Below are 16,499 nucleotides of genomic sequence, written 5' to 3'. Positions count from 1 at the left end.
CCACAGCAGGAGCAGTGTGGTAACGCTTGAGCCTTGATACGTGGACGATGTCCCTTGACAGCAGAGCGGAAGAGGTTGATGGATTATCAGGGACAATTTCATATGTAGTTTCGGTCACTCGTCTAAGCACGCGGTATGGGCCCGTGAAACGAGAGAGAAGTTTTTCTGACAGGCCTGCATGTCGCGTAGGGGACCAAAGAAGAACGAGGGAGCCTGTTGGAAAGTGTTCGTTGCGATGCCGCTCGTCGTAACGATGCTTCTGCGAGTCTTGGGATGCCATTACCTGCTGCGGGCAAGCTGACGAGCATGGTCGGCTCGGGTAATAGCATCGCGTGCATATTCAGAAGTATTCTGCGCAGCGGCTGGCAGGAAGGTATCCAACGGCAATGTTGGTTCGCGTCCAAACAGAAGGTAAAATGGCGAGTACCCGGCAGTGTCATGCCGGGAGGAATTGTATGCGAACGTCACGTAGGGTAGTGCAAGGTCCCAATCACGATGGTCGGCCGAGACGTATTTTGATAGCATGTCTGTCAAGGTGCGGTTTAAACGTTCTGTAAGCCCATTTGTCTGGGGGTGGTACGATGTCGTGAGCTTATGTTGGGTAGAGCAGGAACGCAGGATATCGTCAACCACCTTCGAAAGGAACGTATGGCCTCAGTCTGTCAGCAGTTGACGAGGGGCTCCATACACTAAAATGAGATCGCGTAGAAAAAAATCAGCGACGTCTGTAGCACAGCTTGTTGGCATGGCTCGCGTAACTGCATAACGGGTCGCGTAATCCGTAGCCACCGCGACCCACTTGTTTCCGGAGGTGGATGTTGGGAAGGGACCGAGAAGGTCCAAACCAACACGGAAGAATGGCTCCGATGGGATGTCGATGGGCTGAAGATATCCGGAAGGTAGTCTCGACGGCTTTTTGCGACGCTGGCAAATTTCACAAGCGTTGACATAGCGACGTACAGAACGTGAAAGGCCAGGCCAGTAGAAGCGGCGGCGCACACGGTCATATGTGCGAGAGACACCAAGGTGACCTGCGGTTGGCGCGTCATGGAGCTCGCGTAAGACTGTAGAACGCAGGTGCTTTGGTATGACCAGAAGTAGGTCGTGACCATGGGGCGATAAATTACGCCGATATAAGGTGTGGTCCTTTAAGGTAAACATGCGAACGGAAGCGTCTTGCGGTGAAGATTCGAGCTGTTGTATTAGGCGGCTGATATCCGGATCGCGACGCTGCTCGTCCCCGAGATGAAGCAGCTGGGAGATGGAAAGGACGCAGCCCACAGAATCAGTGCTCGTAGGATCGCAGTCGGCCACAGGGTAGCGTGACAGACAATCCACATCTTTGTGCAGTTTTCCTGATTTGTACACTACGGTGTAAGAGTATTCCTGGAGGCGGAGTGCCCAGCGGGCGAGACGACCTGTGGGATCTTTGAGGGAGGCGAGCCAGCAGAGAGCGTGGTGGTCGGTAAGAACTATAAATGGTCGGCCGTATAGGTAAGGGCGAAATTTCGCGACTGCCCACACCAGCGCTAGGCATTCGCGCTCTGTGATGGAATAATTACGCTCCGAGGTGGACAGCAGCCTGCTGGCATAAGCTATCACGCGATGCTGCCCACGTTGTCGCTGAGCCAACACAGCGCCTATTCCGTAACCGCTGGCATCGGTGCGCACTTCTGTCGGTGCCGTAGGGTCGAAGTGAGCCAGCACAGGAGAAGAAGTGAGCCAAGTGGTCAGGTCGGAAAATGCTGCTGCTTGCGAGGGACCCCAGGTAAACGTCTCATCCGGTTTGAGTAAATCTGTTAGGGGCCGAGCGATTTCCGCGAAGTTCTTGATGAACCGCCGAAAATAGGAGCAGAGCCCCACAAAGCTGCGGACATCTTTGGCGGTTTTCGGCACAGGAAAGTCCTTCACAGCTCGAACTTTTTCTGGGTCAGGCTGTACACCGTAAGCGTCAACAATATGTCCAAGTATTGTAATGCGACGGCGACCAAACCGGCACTTAGATGAATTCAGCTGAAGGCCGGCGAGACGGAATACATCAAGAATTTTTGACAGTCTCTCAAGGTGCGCTTAAAAAGTGGGAGCAAACACAATCACGTCATCCAGATAACAAAGACACGTAGACCACTTGAATCCATGGAGCAGGGAGTCCATCATTCGTTCAAAGGTGGCGGGGGCATTACATAAGCCGAAAGGCATGACTTTGAATTGGTAGAGGCCATCGGGTGTTACAAAAGCCGTCTTCTCTCGGTCCATGGGGTCCACGGCAATCTGGCAATAACCAGAACGAAGATCTATGGAAGAAAAGTAGGCGGCACCATGGAGGCAATCAAGGGCGTCATCAATGCGGGGCAGAGGGTATGCGTCTTTCTTGGTGATGTTGTTAAGGTGGCGATAGTCCACACAAAATCGCCACGATCCGTCTTTCTTTTTAACTAATACCACCGGGGATGCCCAGGGACTGGAGGATGGTTCAATAATGTCCTTCGCTAGCATCTTGTTCACCTCCTTCTGAATTACGCTCCGCTCAAAAGCAGACACTCTGTAGGGACGGCGGTGAACAGGGTTGGCATCACCTGTGTGTATGCGATGCTGGACAAAGGACGTCTGCCCAAGAGGTCGGTCACCAAAATCGAAAATATCCTGGTAGGCCTCGAGAAGATGTTGTAGGGCTTCAACTTGCGGAGATGGAAGATCAGTGGCGATCATGTCTACAATTTGACGGCTGCCCGAATGTGTTGCGAGTGATGTGCACTGCGGTGAAGCAAGTGTGTCGAAAGCAAGCACTTCAATTTGTGAATCGAGCAACGGACACAGGTGGGCCACAGAAATGCCTTGTGGAAGCACATGATTCATGTAGCCGAAATTGACAAGAGGTAGACATGTTTTGTTATCTGTGATGCTGAGCACCGTATAGGGCACTGCAACATTGTGCGCAAGGAGTACGTCGGTGAGAGGCGTAGCGTAATAGTCACCGTCGGGCACAGCTGGTGAGCACAGAAAATCGACGTACGTCACAGTTTTCGAGGGCAGGCGGACAAAATCACTGCATTGTAATCGGCATGTAGGTTGGTACGGGGCGGCACTGATTTGTGGTAGTTCAAGGCGGAGCACACCAGCGGAGCAATCAATCAGAGCAGAATTGGCGGCAAGAAAATCGAGGCCTAGTATGAGGTCGTGGGGACATGTTTCAAGCACGGTAAAAAGGACGACCACTTGATGACCGGCTACGGTAAGTTGAGCTGTGCACATACCGATGACAGGGACTTTTGCACCATCTGCAACTTGGACGACACTGGTCAAGGGGGGCGTGAGGACCTTCTTCATGCGACGACGAAAACGCGAACTCATAATACAGACGTGAGCGCCCGTATCTATCAAAGCTTCAACAGGTGTACCATCAACATATACTTCTAGGGTGTTCCGGTTCAAACGTAAGGGCAACAGAAGATTTTTGGGTAAGGTCGACAGGGCAGCTTCACCTCCAGAAGCTGCGCAGCCTAGTTTTCCGGGGACGAGCGGCGGTTGAACGATGGCGAGGGAGAGCGGCGACGCGTGTTTGAACGAGAAGGGCGGCTTTGAGGCGGTGGCGACGACGGGGCAAAGTGGCCGTAGTCCTCAGGGGCAGTAAATGCTGTAGACTGAGTGCGGGTCGGATAACGGTGGTTTGGTGGACGGAATGAGCTACTGTAAGCGGGGTACGAGCCAGAAGACATAGATGGCCATTGACTGCGGCAGTAACGAGCGATGTGTCCTGCGCGACCACAGCGAAAGCAGATTGGCTTATCATCAGCTGTTCGCCATTCAGATGGGTTCCTGGTTTGAATAGAGTACGGACGGCGACGTCTCATATCCACAGAAGCTATCGAGGGACCAGTATTATCCAGTGTGGATGAAGTGGACAGGATACCAAGGTTTGCGAATTCCTGGCGGAGAACAGCCTGGATCAAGGCAACAGCTGGCGTTGAGGCGTCGGGCAACGTCGGTAGTTTGTTGGCAGCCGGATAAGCGGCCTCGAGTTCACGTCGGACGATGCGCGTCACGTCTTCGGTTGTAGACGGATGACAAGGAGTGGCTTCGCAAGACGACGTTGCCGCGGTGTTGGGTAGGCGCTGAAACTGCTGCAAAATGCGTCGACTCTTCGCCTGCTCGAGACGGCGGCACTCTTTGATCACGGCGTCCATGGTCGTTACGTTGGTGAATACAAGCAGACTGAACGCATCGTCGGCGATTCCTTTTAACACGTGCGAAATCTTGTCGGCCTCAGTCATGTTGGGATCGGCCCTTTGACACAACGCTAAGACGTCTTGAATATAAGTCAAGTAGGGCTCAGTGGACGTCTGTGTACGGACAGCCAATTGCTTTCGGGCATCAAGTTGTTGACCAAACGGGTTGCCAAAAAGGTCGCGGAGCTGTTGCTTAAACATTTCCCAGCTTGTGATTTCGTGCTCGTGGGTCTCAAACCAGGTGCGAGGGGTCTTGTCAAGATAGAAAATGACATTCGCAAGCATAACGGTTGGGTCCCAGCCATATTGCTTGCTGATGCGCTCGTACATGCTAAGCCACTTGTCCACATTCACGTTGTCCTCTCCAGTAAAGGTACCGGGATCACGGGGTTGCGTTAGGGCGACGTACCGGGTTGCTGTCGTTGCTGAGGTAGGTGGCGAAGCCGTATCCTCACCCGGAGCCATGGTAGCAGACTTAAGGAGGCGTCCACTGCGTAGCTCCGTTGTCAGAAGAGCACCCAGCACTTCCACCAAAATGTTACGTGGAAAATAACAGTTGTCGGTCCGCAGCCACAACGCAGCTCACTGAGAACGTCCACTTCTTTTCTCTCAGTCTGAGGCACCTCCTTGGGTATGCCCCACTATGCCCTCTTTCAGTCAGACGAAATCACGTAACAATATCTTAACATAACCTAACCTTACCTAACCCAACCTAACCTAACCTAACCTAACCAAACCTTACCTAACATACCCTAACCTAACCTAACCTAACCTAACCAAACCTAACCTAACCTAACCTAACCTAACCTAAGCTAAAATAACCTAACGACGTTTGCAAGCGCTTTCACATTAGATATCGCAGTTCCCGACTTGTAATGGTGAAAACACTGCATCTCACTAAGTGACATTGTTTAATGCGGTTTTACGACGGTTCATACCTTAACCTAACCTAACCTAACCTAACCTAACCTTACCTAACCTAACCTAACCTAACCCAACCCAACTTAACCTAAGGTAACCTAACCTAACCTAAACTAACCTAACCCAACCTAACCTAACCTAACCTAACCTAACCCAACCCAACCCAACCCATCCCAACCTAACCTAACCTAAGCTAACCTAACCTAACCTAACCAAACCTAACCTAACCTAACTTAACCTAACCTAACGTAACCTAACCTAACCTATTCTAACGTAACCTAACCTTACCTGACCTAACCTAACCTAACGTAACCTAACCTAACCTAACATAACCTAACGTAACCTAACCTAACCTATTCTAACGTAACCTAACCTTACCTGACCTAACCTAACGTAACCTAACCTAACCTAACATAACCTAACGTAACCTAACCTAACGTAACCTAACCTAACCTAACCTAACGTAACCTAACCTAACGTAACCTAACCTAACCTAACCTAACCTAACCCAACCTAACCTAATCTAACCTAACCTAACCTAACCTAACCTAACCTAACCAAACCTAACCTAACCTAACCTAACCTAACCTAACGACGGTTGCAAGCGCTTTCACATTAAATATCGCAGTTCCCCACTTTTAATGGTGAAAAACACTGCATCTCAGTAATTGACATTGTTTAATGCGGTTTTACGACGGTTCATATCTTAACCTAACCTAACATTCGCACTTGTATCTAAAAACGCTCTATTACACTGTTTTGTTCACAATTACGATATTTGCATAACCTCACAGTTTTTCACCAACTTATTGCAGTACAGAACGCTGTATCTCGCTAAATGACATTGTTCTTTAAGGTTTCACGATGCTTGCATGCGATTTAACGAGAATATCACAATATAGCAGTTTCGCACTTGTAACGGTAGAACACGCAGTGTTTGGCTTGTTCATGCCGTTTTGTGTGCTTTCACAACATTTCACCTATCGCAGTTTAATACTCGCTATAAAACAACACTATCTCGTTAGATGACGTCGTTTTTGGTAGTTTCACGACGCTACCTACCTTAAACTAACCTAACCTAACCTAACCTTCGCATGATGAAGAACGTACAGCGCGAACACAAGACGGGAATACTAAAGAGGGGACACAGACAAGCGCTGACTAGCAACTGAATTTTTATTAACACAGAAGCGGAAAATATATACGGAAAAAACAACAGAAACAAGAAAACTGAAAAAATTACAGCATGACAAAGATTCTTCCATGTTATTGTTACACGCGCTCTTCTAGAAAAGATAATTCTTTGGCCGATAACCCGATGGAAGCCATGCTGATGCATAGCGACCCTTCTTTTGCGATATGAGCGGCTTCAATGATTTCACGAGTACGCATGTCCTGATGTCTGCCGATGATTGTTGTTTCTTCAAACAGGGGTGTGCAACCACAGGAACTGCAATGAATGGCCAAAAAACCTTCTTTGGCGTTGCGCACATTATTTTTGTGCTCTCGGAGGCGGTCATTTAGACACCTTCCAGTTTGGCCTATATAACAACACCCGCATGAAAGTGGAATGCGATAAATGACATTATGTGAACAATCTAGAAATTTCTTACGATGCTTGGTAGTGCACTGGCGTTTCCTTTTTTTGACAGGACAGGTGACACGTGAAAGATATGACAATTTGTGAGGTGCTGAAAAAACCACTCGAACGCCGCACTGTTGCCCTATTTTCCTGAGACGATGTGAAATATTATGCATGTATGGTATGACCGAAATCTTCTTGCCTCGACCGGTTTCCATGCTTGCCTGCTGAACATTTTCCTGGCAGCTTTTCTTCTTTTTTCTGTAAATTACTTCCGCTACCGATGTGAGCAGCTTATGTGGATAACCTGCTGCTTCGAGCCGACGAATCTGCGCCAAGAAACTTCTAGTGACAACGTGGTGACATGATTTATCTAATGCGTTGGAAAGACATGTTTGAACAATGCTTCGCTTGACTAATTTTGTGTGTGACGATGTGTACGGCAACAACGGTTTTTGTGCTCGTGGTTCGTACATCCAACATGAATGTTGATTGGCAAATGTTAGTCTGAGATCTAAAAAACGAATGCTGTTGTCTTCTGGCATTTCATGTGTGATACACAGCGGCGACAGGCACTCTTTAAATAATGATATGAGGTGACTTGTTGCAACTTGAAAGTTATCTGCATTGCGCTTGAGAATCACTAGATAATCATCTACAAAACGGAAGGTTTTCAGAACACTGCTACCATTGAGCCGTGCGTTAAGAGCTCTGTCTAACTTTGCTAGATAGAGGTCACTCAACAGTGGGGCAATGCATGAGCCTATAGACACACCATTCTTTTGAAGAAAAATTTCATTGTTCCATTCAACATAGGTAGATTTAAGGTAAAACGAGACAAGGTCAAGGAAAGCACCGCCACTAATACAAGTCGTGTTCTGGAATGCTACGGATCCAAATTCATTGATGCATTCTTCGATACATGAAATTAGTTCTTTGGATGGCAGAGAATAATACAAGTCTTTCACATCGATTGAAAAGGCGGTGAGCTGTTCGTTCGGGTTTTGGTTGATGAAGCTTATGACCTCTTGCGAATTACGGATGAGGAAAGGATCATCAATTTTGAGCAGCTTCAAATTTTGTTGAATGAAACTCGCTAGTGCTTTCTGCCACGTTCCTTTTTCTGAAATTATTACGCGAAAAGGTGAGTCTTCTTTGTGGGTTTTGCATGAAAAAAACATATCTAGGGCTAAATTCTGACATTTACCTATCGTTAGTGCCAGCTTTTTTAGATCTAGTTGCGAGCAAAGTAAGATGGCTTTTTCCTTAACTTTTGCTAGGGATACATCAGGGCATCGTTTAAACACAGAGAGAACAGCGCCATGCGCTTTTTGAAGGTACACATCATTTGGTAGTACAGCAAAACCTCCCTCTTTATCTGCTGGTACGACACACAGTTCATTCCGGAGCAAGAACGTGGAGACTTTCTTTAGAGGCAAGTTGTGGCTTGTGGGCTTACCATGCATCAGAACGTCAACGCCCTCGGAAACGCACCTGTCGCATTCATTCGTCGGTGCGAGGCTTGAGACCTGTCGAACCACAGATAGCAGCTCCGCGGGAGTCTTTCTCTGTTCCACTGCAAACTTTGGGCCCAGCCCCAGGGTGCGGCGCACTTGTTCTGAAAGCTGGACGTCATCAGCGACGTGGACGACGCCTTCCTGACGCGGTCTAGTTGGCTGCACAATCCGTAGTTGCCTCAGAGCACATTGCCACATATGTTCGACAGTGGAGTCTATAAGATTGTTATATTCTCGCCACCTTTTTCTCCTGCCAGCTGGTAGCCTTTCGTTGTGGTGAAGTTGTAGATTCAGGGTGTCCCGGTGGAGTCGTGCTTGCCTTTGCCATTCGGACCTTAGGATTTTGCACATCCTAACGCCATGGTGGTCCGAAGGGCTGAAGCCACCAAACAAGCTTTTTACTTCCGGAGGGAGCTGTTTTTTTTCGAATGCAGAATGATAAGATGCGGGCGCGGCACAGGGCGACGGAGATGAGGGTAATGAGCAAAGAGGAATGCACAGCAGTAGGAGTCAAGAAGCCCGAGGAACTAGAAATATAACTTAGAAGAGTGAAACTTTGGGCTAGTTGGTATTGCATGATGAAGAACGTACAGCGCGAACACAAGACGGGAATACTAAAGAGGGGACACAGACAAGCGCTGACTAGCAACTGAATTTTTATTAACACAGAAGCGGAAAATATATACGGAAAAAACAACAGAAACAAGAAAACTGAAAAAATTACAGCATGACAAAGATTCTTCCATGTTATTGTTACACGCGCTCTTCTAGAAAAGATAATTCTTTGGCCGATAACCCGATGGAAGCCATGCTGATGCATAGCGACCCTTCTTTTGCGATATGAGCGGCTTCAATGATTTCACGAGTACGCATGTCCTGATGTCTGCCGATGATTGTTGTTTCTTCAAACAGGGGTGTGCAACCACAGGAACTGCAATGAATGGCCAAAAAACCTTCTTTGGCGTTGCGCACATTATTTTTGTGCTCTCGGAGGCGGTCATTTAGACACCTTCCAGTTTGGCCTATATAACAACACCCGCATGAAAGTGGAATGCGATAAATGACATTATGTGAACAATCTAGAAATTTCTTACGATGCTTGGTAGTGCACTGGCGTTTCCTTTTTTTGACAGGACAGGTGACACGTGAAAGATATGACAATTTGTGAGGTGCTGAAAAAACCACTCGAACGCCGCACTGTTGCCCTATTTTCCTGAGACGATGTGAAATATTATGCATGTATGGTATGACCGAAATCTTCTTGCCTCGACCGGTTTCCATGCTTGCCTGCTGAACATTTTCCTGGCAGCTTTTCTTCTTTTTTCTGTAAATTACTTCCGCTACCGATGTGAGCAGCTTATGTGGATAACCTGCTGCTTCGAGCCGACGAATCTGCGCCAAGAAACTTCTAGTGACAACGTGGTGACATGATTTATCTAATGCGTTGGAAAGACATGTTTGAACAATGCTTCGCTTGACTAATTTTGTGTGTGACGATGTGTACGGCAACAACGGTTTTTGTGCTCGTGGTTCGTACATCCAACATGAATGTTGATTGGCAAATGTTAGTCTGAGATCTAAAAAACGAATGCTGTTGTCTTCTGGCATTTCATGTGTGATACACAGCGGCGACAGGCACTCTTTAAATAATGATATGAGGTGACTTGTTGCAACTTGAAAGTTATCTGCATTGCGCTTGAGAATCACTAGATAATCATCTACAAAACGGAAGGTTTTCAGAACACTGCTACCATTGAGCCGTGCGTTAAGAGCTCTGTCTAACTTTGCTAGATAGAGGTCACTCAACAGTGGGGCAATGCATGAGCCTATAGACACACCATTCTTTTGAAGAAAAATTTCATTGTTCCATTCAACATAGGTAGATTTAAGGTAAAACGAGACAAGGTCAAGGAAAGCACCGCCACTAATACAAGTCGTGTTCTGGAATGCTACGGATCCAAATTCATCGATGCATTCTTCGATACATGAAATTAGTTCTTTGGATGGCAGAGAATAATACAAGTCTTTCACATCGATTGAAAAGGCGGTGAGCTGTTCGTTCGGGTTTTGGTTGATGAAGCTTATGACCTCTTGCGAATTACGGATGAGGAAAGGATCATCAATTTTGAGCAGCTTCAAATTTTGTTGAATGAAACTCGCTAGTGCTTTCTGCCACGTTCCTTTTTCTGAAATTATTACGCGAAAAGGTGAGTCTTCTTTGTGGGTTTTGCATGAAAAAAACATATCTAGGGCTAAATTCTGACATTTACCTATCGTTAGTGCCAGCTTTTTTAGATCTAGTTGCGAGCAAAGTAAGATGGCTTTTTCCTTAACTTTTGCTAGGGATACATCAGGGCATCGTTTAAACACAGAGAGAACAGCGCCATGCGCTTTTTGAAGGTACACATCATTTGGTAGTACAGCAAAACCTCCCTCTTTATCTGCTGGTACGACACACAGTTCATTCCGGAGCAAGAACGTGGAGACTTTCTTTAGAGGCAAGTTGTGGCTTGTGGGCTTACCATGCATCAGAACGTCAACGCCCTCGGAAACGCACCTGTCGCATTCATTCGTCGGTGCGAGGCTTGAGACCTGTCGAACCACAGATAGCAGCTCCGCGGGAGTCTTTCTCTGTTCCACTGCAAACTTTGGGCCCAGCCCCAGGGTGCGGCGCACTTGTTCTGAAAGCTGGACGTCATCAGCGACGTGGACGACGCCTTCCTGACGCGGTCTAGTTGGCTGCACAATCCGTAGTTGCCTCAGAGCACATTGCCACATATGTTCGACAGTGGAGTCTATAAGATTGTTATATTCTCGCCACCTTTTTCTCCTGCCAGCTGGTAGCCTTTCGTTGTGGTGAAGTTGTAGATTCAGGGTGTCCCGGTGGAGTCGTGCTTGCCTTTGCCATTCGGACCTTAGGATTTTGCACATCCTAACGCCATGGTGGTCCGAAGGGCTGAAGCCACCAAACAGGCTTTTTACTTCCGGAGGGAGCTGTTTTTTTCGAATGCAGAATGATAAGATGCGGGCGCGGCACAGGGCGACGGAGATGAGGGTAATGAGCAAAGAGGAATGCACAGCAGTAGGAGTCAAGAAGCCCGAGGAACTAGAAATATGTTCTCTCTGGAAAAATGTTCTCTCTGTGTTTAAACGATGCCCTGATGTATCCCTAGCAAAAGTTAAGGAAAAAGCCATCTTACTTTGCTCGCAACTAGATCTAAAAAAGCTGGCACTAACGATAGGTAAATGTCAGAATTTAGCCCTAGATATGTTTTTTTCATGCAAAACCCACAAAGAAGACTCACCTTTTCGCGTAATAATTTCAGAAAAAGGAACGTGGCAGAAAGCACTAGCGAGTTTCATTCAACAAAATTTGAAGCTGCTCAAAATTGATGATCCTTTCCTCATCCGTAATTCGCAAGAGGTCATAAGCTTCATCAACCAAAACCCGAACGAACAGCTCACCGCCTTTTCAATCGATGTGAAAGACTTGTATTATTCTCTGCCATCCAAAGAACTAATTTCATGTATCGAAGAATGCATCGATGAATTTGGATCCGTAGCATTCCAGAACACGACTTGTATTAGTGGCGGTGCTTTCCTTGACCTTGTCTCGTTTTACCTTAAATCTACCTATGTTGAATGGAACAATGAAATTTTTCTTCAAAAGAATGGTGTGTCTATAGGCTCATGCATTGCCCCACTGTTGAGTGACCTCTATCTAGCAAAGTTAGACAGAGCTCTTAACGCACGGCTCAATGGTAGCAGTGTTCTGAAAACCTTCCGTTTTGTAGATGATTATCTAGTGATTCTCAAGCGCAATGCAGATAACTTTCAAGTTGCAACAAGTCACCTCATATCATTATTTAAAGAGTGCCTGTCGCCGCTGTGTATCACACATGAAATGCCAGAAGACAACAGCATTCGTTTTTTAGATCTCAGACTAACATTTGCCAATCAACATTCATGTTGGATGTACGAACCACGAGCACAAAAACCGTTGTTGCCGTACACATCGTCACACACAAAATTAGTCAAGCGAAGCATTGTTCAAACATGTCTTTCCAACGCATTAGATAAATCATGTCACCACGTTGTCACTAGAAGTTTCTTGGCGCAGATTCGTCGGCTCGAAGCAGCAGGTTATCCACATAAGCTGCTCACATCGGTAGCGGAAGTAATTTACAGAAAAAAGAAGAAAAGCTGCCAGGAAAATGTTCAGCAGGCAAGCATGGAAACCGGTCGAGGCAAGAAGATTTCGGTCATACCATACATGCATAATATTTCACATCGTCTCAGGAAAATAGGGCAACAGTGCGGCGTTCGAGTGGTTTTTTCAGCACCTCACAAATTGTCATATCTTTCACGTGTCACCTGTCCTGTCAAAAAAAGGAAACGCCAGTGCACTACCAAGCATCGTAAGAAATTTCTAGATTGTTCACATAATGTCATTTATCGCATTCCACTTTCATGCGGGTGTTGTTATATAGGCCAAACTGGAAGGTGTCTAAATGACCGCCTCCGAGAGCACAAAAATAATGTGCGCAACGCCAAAGAAGGTTTTTTGGCCATTCATTGCAGTTCCTGTGGTTGCACACCCCTGTTTGAAGAAACAACAATCATCGGCAGACATCAGGACATGCGTACTCGTGAAATCATTGAAGCCGCTCATATCGCAAAAGAAGGGTCGCTATGCATCAGCATGGCTTCCATCGGGTTATCGGCCAAAGAATTATCTTTTCTAGAAGAGCGCGTGTAACAATAACATGGAAGAATCTTTGTCATGCTGTAATTTTTTCAGTTTTCTTGTTTCTGTTGTTTTTTCCGTATATATTTTCCGCTTCTGTGTTAATAAAAATTCAGTTGCTAGTCAGCGCTTGTCTGTGTCCCCTCTTTAGTATTCCCGTCTTGTGTTCGCGCTGTACGTTCTTCATCATGCAATACCAACTAGCCCAAAGTTTCACTCTTCTAACCTTCGCACTTCTATCGTTAGAAAACGTTTTACTCGCCATTTTACAATGTTTTCTACAAGATTACGACGGTTTCATGCGCTTTCACATTAGATATCGTAGTTCCCGACTTGTAATGTTGAAAAACACTACATCTCACTAAGTGACATTGTTTAATGCGGTTTTACGACGGTTGATATGTCAACCTAACCTAACATTCGCACTTGTATCTAAAGACGCTCAATTACACTGTTTCGTTCACAATTACGATATTTGCTTAACCTCACAGTTTCTCACCAACTTATTACAGTACAGAACGCTGTATCTCGCTAAATGACATCGTTCTTTAAGGTTTCACGATACTTGCATGCACTTTACCGAGAATGTCACAACATAGCACTTTCGCACTTGTAACGGTACAACACGCAGTATTTGGCTTGTTCATGCCGTTTTGTGTGCTTTCACAACATTTTACCTATCGCAGTTTCGTACTCGCAATAAAACAACACTATCTCGTTAGACGACGTCGTTTTTGGTGGTTTCACGACGCTACCTAGCTTAAACTAACATAACTCAACCTAACATAACCTTCGCACTTCTATCGTTAGAAAACGTTTTACTCGCTACTTTACATTGCTTTCTACAACATTACGACGGTTTCAAGCGCTTTCACATTAGATATCGCAGTTCCCAACTTGTAAAGGTGAAAAACACTGCATCTCACTAAGTGACATTGTTTATTGCGGTTTTACGACGGTTCATACCTTAACCTAACGTAACCTAACCTAACCTAACCCAACCTAACCTAACATAACCTAACCTAACCTAACCTAACCTAACCAAACCTAACCTAACGTAACCTAACCTAACCTAACCTAACCTAACGACGTTTGCAAGTGCTTTCACATTAGATATCGCAGTTCCCAACTTGTAATGGTGAAAAACACTGCATCTCACTGAGTGACATTGTTTAATGCGGTTTTACGACGGTTCATATCTTAACCTAACCTAACATTCGCACTTGTATTAAAAAACGCTCTATTACACTGTTTCGTTCACAATTAGGATATTTGCATAACCTCACAGTTTTTCACCAACTTATTGCAGTACAGAACGCTGTATCTCGCTAAATGACATCGTTCTTTAAGGTTTCACGATGCTTGCATGCGCTTTAACGAGAATATCACAACATAGCAGTTTCGCACTTGTAACGGTACAACACGCAGTATTTGGCTTGTTCATGCCGTTTTGTGTGCTTTCACAACATTTCACCTATCGCAGTTTCGTACTCGCAATAAAACAACTCTATCTCGTTAGATGACGTTGTTTTTGGTAGTTTCACGACGCTACCTAGCTTAAACTAACATAACTCAACCTAACATGACCTTCGCACTTCTATCGTTAGAAAACGTTTTACTCGCTACTTTACATTGCTTTCTACAACATTACGACGGTTTCAAGCACTTTCACATTAGATATCACAGTTCCCAACTTGTAAAGGTGAAAAACACTGCATCTCACTAAGTGACATTGTTTAATGCGGTTTTACGACGGTTCATACCTTAACCTAACCTAACGTAACCTAACCTAACCTTACCTAACCTAACCTAACCTAACCCAACCCAACTTAACCTAACCTAACCTAACCTAACCTAAACTAACCTAACCCAACCTAACCTAACCTAACCTAACCTAACCCAACCTAAGCTAACCTAACCTAACCTAACCAAACCTAACCTAACCTAACGTAACCTAACCTAACCTATTCTAACGTAACCTAACCTTACCTGACCTAACCTAACCTAACGTAACCTAACCTAACCTAACATAACCTAACGTAACCTAACCTAACCTAACGTAACCTAACCTAACCTAACCCAACCTAACCCAACCCAACCCAACCCAACAACACCCAACCCAACCTAACCTAACCTTACCTAACCTAACCAAATTATCCTTACCTAACCTAACCTAACGTAACGTAACCTAACCTAACCTAACCTAACGTAACCTAACCTAACGTAACCTAACCTAACCTAACCTAACCTAACCCAACCTAACCTAACCTAACCTAACCCAACTCAACCCAACCTAACCTAATCTAACCTAACCTAACCTAACCTAACCTAACCAAACCTAACCTAACCTAACCTAACCTAACCTAACCTAACCTAACGACGGTTGCAAGCGCTTTCACATTAAATATCGCAGTTCCCCACTTTTAATGGTGAAAAACACTGCATCTCAGTAATTGACATTGTTTAATGCGGTTTTACGACGGTTCATATCTTAACCTAACCTAACATTCGCACTTGTATCTAAAAACGCTCTATTACACTGTTTTGTTCACAATTACGATATTTGCATAACCTCACAGTTTTTCACCAACTTATTGCAGTACAGAACGCTGTATCTCGCTAAATGACATTGTTCTTTAAGGTTTCACGACGCTTGCATGCGATTTAACGAGAATATCACAATATAGCAGTTTCGCACTTGTAACGGTAGAACACGCAGTATTTGGCTTGTTCATGCCGTTTTGTGTGCTTTCACAACATTTCACCTATCGCAGTTTAATACTCGCTACAAAACAACACTATCTCGTTAGATGACGTCGTTTTTGGTAGTTTCACGACGCTACCTAGCTTAAACTAACCTAACCTAACCTAACCTTCGCACTTCTATCGTTAGAAAACGTTTTACTCGCCACTTTACAATGTTTTCTACAAGATTACGACGGTTTCATGCGCTTTCACATTAGATATCGTAGTTCCCGACTTGTAATGTTGAAAAACACTACATCTCACTAAGTGACATTGTTTAATGCGGTTTTACGACGGTTGATATGTCAACCTAACCTAACATTCGCACTTGTATCTAAAGACGCTCAATTACACTGTTTCGTTCACAATTACGATATTTGCTTGACCTCACAGTTTCTCACCAACTTATTACAGTACAGAACGCTGTATCTCGCTAAATGACATCGTTCTTTAATGTTTCACGATACTTGCATGCGCTTTACCGAGAATGTCACAACATAGCACTTTCGCACTTGTAACGGTACAACACGCAGTATTTGGCTTGTTCATGCCGTTTTGTGTGCTTTCACAACATTTTACCTATCGCAGTTTCGTACTCGCAATAAAACAACACTATCTCGTTAGATGACGTCGTTTTTGGTGGTTTCACGACGCTACCTAGCTTAAACTAACATAACTCAACCTAACATGACCTTCGCACTTCTATCGTTAGAAAACGTTTTACTCGCTACTTTACATTGCTTTCTACAACATTACGACGG

General features: G+C 45.3%; 1 long non-coding RNA gene across 1 annotated transcript; it reads right to left on the bottom strand.

Moving 5' to 3' along the window:
• Positions 1 to 6,305: 6,305 nt before the first annotated feature.
• On the bottom strand, positions 6,306 to 11,204 carry LOC142783865 (uncharacterized). The gene is made up of 2 exons (XR_012888537.1): positions 8,189 to 11,204; positions 6,306 to 6,597 (listed from the first exon to the last, which is right to left on the bottom strand). It is a non-coding gene; the product is annotated as an uncharacterized LOC142783865 (long non-coding RNA).
• Between the last annotated feature and the right edge of the window lie 5,295 nt (positions 11,205 to 16,499).

The sequence above is a fragment of the Rhipicephalus microplus genome, unplaced genomic scaffold (assembly GCF_043290135.1).
Source record: "Rhipicephalus microplus isolate Deutch F79 unplaced genomic scaffold, USDA_Rmic scaffold_12, whole genome shotgun sequence".
NCBI lineage: Eukaryota > Metazoa > Arthropoda > Arachnida > Ixodida > Ixodidae > Rhipicephalus > Rhipicephalus microplus.
This window is presented reverse-complemented; position numbering and strand designations above follow the sequence as displayed.